The sequence below is a fragment of the Silene latifolia genome, chromosome 1 (assembly GCF_048544455.1).
Source record: "Silene latifolia isolate original U9 population chromosome 1, ASM4854445v1, whole genome shotgun sequence".
In the NCBI taxonomy this organism is placed as follows: Eukaryota; Viridiplantae; Streptophyta; class Magnoliopsida; order Caryophyllales; family Caryophyllaceae; genus Silene; species Silene latifolia.
In genome coordinates this window covers 147,174,989-147,178,844 of record NC_133526.1, presented here as the reverse complement: position 1 = coordinate 147,178,844, position 3,856 = coordinate 147,174,989, and the positions used below count along the sequence as shown (strand labels likewise).

The 3,856-nt window shown below is 32.6% G+C and overlaps 1 long non-coding RNA gene across 1 annotated transcript; it reads right to left on the bottom strand.

Annotated features, from left to right (window-relative positions):
• Positions 1-252: 252 nt before the first annotated feature.
• On the bottom strand, positions 253-2,671 carry LOC141606219 (uncharacterized). The gene is made up of 2 exons (XR_012526616.1): positions 2,601-2,671; positions 253-455 (listed from the first exon to the last, which is right to left on the bottom strand). It is a non-coding gene; the product is annotated as an uncharacterized LOC141606219 (long non-coding RNA).
• Positions 2,672-3,856: the final 1,185 nt, after the last annotated feature.

Genomic DNA, 3,856 nt, shown 5'->3' with positions numbered 1-3,856 from the left:
ATAAATCCTAAGTAATAAAACAATTTAATTACTTAGCACGAATCTTATTTAATCGAATTAAAATAAGATATGATATTTCACTCACAAAATCATTCGTTCAATTTTTTTTAAGGAATTAATTAACTTGTATCAATATACAATTAACTAATTAATCAATTAAGTGTGAACCCCCGCTATAACGCGGAAAATATTACTTATAAATTTTAGCGGAAAATAGGAAATTTTTGAAACTTTTAATGTTTAAAGCGCGGGTTCATTAAAATCTAAAACCCAAATAAAGAATGCGGAAATAAAGTTAAGTTTATACAAACGTGATAGTCAAGGATGAGGGAAAATATATCCCTCGAATGACAATACAATAAAAGGTGAGTCTAAGCAATCCTAATAAAACGACTACTAGTCCAAGGTGCTCGCTAGCTCACACGTCTAAACCCCACAAATGCATCTTCACAAACCTGTCATTCATGTAAACATGAAAGCCACAGTCAGTGGGGAGTAACTCAAGGTTCTCCCAGCCACAAAATGTCGAAACGAACATAACAAAGATCATAAACAAACAATCATATTAGATAAGCTATGAGTGAATCGAATCATAACTAAACATGAGATTACATGTGTTTAAACCAACAAGGAATAAAGAAATGATGGAATAAACAGGTAAGGCATAAGCAACAATAAATAAATGGAGGAGAAAGACAAGGAAACAGGCACGACCACTTAGCCACGAGCACGTATTTCAAGGGGATATGACCAAAGTAACCATCCAAATAATGCAAGACATTTACCACTCTTAGACTAAATTTCCCCGGGTAGGACTACGATAATAATACGGTCCTAGTCTAAATCTGCAGATTCTCGGGTGTACATCCCGATTCGACGTGCGCCAGCACAGCACGCACCCAAGACTCGACTACTAATGAGACCGAGTACCCCAATCGCCAGAACAGCACGAAAGTGGCGGAAAGACTAAGATAAGACTCACTTGCCGAACAAAGACACAAGTGGCCAAAAGCCGTACTTGCTTGCGGAACAAAGACAAGTAGGCCAAAACTACTCGCCGAAACAAAGACGAATAGGTCAAACCCGTGTTTGCCAGAACAGCACAAGCAGGGCAAAAATGTATGTCAAGCATAAACGATGGTAATATGGCATTTCTACAAGAATACGACTCTTACAAGTAATTATTTATAATAACCTTTTCATGCTTGTAACATATAAATAAACATTTCATTTCAAAATTATACATGTCGGTTAAAATAAAATAAACAAATACAACAAACAAGTACATGGGACGGGATTATTAATGTCACACTCATACTTATGGCTTGCATCTCACCATAAGTACGGATGGGAACATCGGTCCCGACGATCATATCGCAACTAGAGGGCCTATGGCTCACCCCTAGTGTCCGATAGGACCACGACTCACACCACCGAACAATACAAGACATTATCAAGGATATGACCCTTCAAAAATAATTATTTAACAATAAATATCTCATACTTGTCTTATGCAGATAAATATCTCATTTTATAATTTAACATGCCGATTAAATAAGACATAATGAATGATAATGAATAATTTACGTTATATGAAAATTCACGTGATAAAATGTAACTAATAACAGTTGGGTCACTCGTAATCCTACACCATCCTATGAGGTTGGCCTAATAACAAAGGAGTATAAATTAATCCAATTATAAGACAAATAACTATGGCCCAACAATAAAACATGTAAACCAACCCACTTATAAAACATGACACCATGCTCAAATTACAAACACCATTACCATAAGGGAAAACAAAGGGAGTAAGAAGAAAACAACACAATACACACATGAGGCTAACCCACTTTATACGAATGGACAACCATGTAAAATACGAGTTTAGCAATTTCCTTCAACAACCGTGTTATAAGATGGACTCACATTTTATTAACAAGACATGCTCATGTAATTATTTGAGACGGAAACTCAATAGCTTACACACGACAACCATACCCAAAATAGACCACAATAACCTCCAAATACCGTCCGACAATAGACAAATTCAGATCGTCTCATAAAGGCTTCTGAACGCAACCAATTTCAAACAAAAGTCGGACCTTTAACTGACGTAGAAATAAATTACAAGCCCATAAGCATACACCAAAAGATTTGACCCATTACCATTCAAAAACGAGAAACATTTTGAACAAGAATTTTGTTCCAACGTCAATGTATCAGAACTTGTATCCAAATGACATACTCCTCCAATTCATAAGAGATTTTCACTTTAAGCATCAATTTCAGCCAATAGCAACCTTTCCACAAAATAATCATGTTCACCCCCGGCAGCTAATATACACCGAAATTTACGGTAAATGGTAGAGCTAGCTCAGTTAAACAAAATTCAACCCCAATACGAAACACATGGAAAGAGCAACCGGAAATAAAATCAAAACAGAATCTAAATGACCCAGTTCAGAATCATTTTGAGACGGTAAGTAACATACAAATGAGAAAAAGCACAAAGAACCAAACTTTAATAAACTAGAGCATATAAAATGACGCATAAGACGGAATTTCGACGTTTTTGTCGAGTAACCTATCACCGTTACCTTAAACGTTCCTTTTCCTTCGAATAAACGGTCCCCAAAGCTTGGGTCTCCCACCGGGTCTTCAAAACCTTCATCAAGGGGCAAGAAAACGAAAGGATTGAGGCAAAAACCGAAACTTTTATAAGACGGCGAAAATCGAAACCATCACAAAAACGAGTCTTTCTTACCTTGAAAGATGAAGGAGGAAATAAGGAGGAGAATGGTGCAAGAATTATCGAATTTGGACGAGAAATGAGGGAGGGATCTCAGTTTTAAGGTAGACGAAAATGGAGTACGGTCCCTGTTTTTTGTTGAAGCTAATTATTGTTGTTGTTTGCGGTGTCGACGAAAAAAGAGAGGAAAGAAGGAGGAAGGGTGGGGATGCGGGGGACACGGTATCAACAACAATAATAATATAGTAATAATAATAATAATAATAATAATAATAATAATAATAATAATAATAATAATAATAATAATAATAATAATAATAATAATAATAATAATAATAATAATAATAATAATAATAATAATAATAATAATAATAATAATAATAATAATAATAATAATAATAATAATAATAATAATAATAATAATAATAATAATAATAATAATAATAATAATAATAATAATAATAATAATAATAATAATAATAATAATAATAATAATAATAATAATAATAATAATAATAATAATAATAATAATATATAAATGTGGGGTGTGAGTGAGTAGGTATATGAGTGTTGTTGAATTTTGATTGGTCGAGGTTAAGGATAGTCTTACATATGAGAATGTGACGGTCTATAGCTAGACCGAAATTGACACAGTGATTATTATTACCGTCACTATTATTATCCGACCAAAAATATGTATAAATTTACTCTTATATAAATTTTGCCTCAAAAATATAATTTAATAATACGTATTTTTATAAAAATGAGTTTTTATATAATACGTTCATAAAAATCGTATTTGACATAAAATTAATTAAATTGAATAATTCAAAAATACTTAATAAAGTAATTCAAACGGTTTAATAAATTTTAAATGTCAAAATGGGGAATTCGCGGGTGTTACAATCACCCCATCTTTTAAAAAGTTTCGTCCTCGAAACTTGAAAGTAAAAATGAAAGGTTATAAAAATAAAACTGGAATTGGAATCGGTAACCAAAACATTTTAAAGGTTACTTATCGTAAGAATCAAAATCCTTTCAAAAGTTTCAACTAAAAGTTTCCGACAAAACCAAGTCGAAAGGCAAATCATTTGTATAAATCAA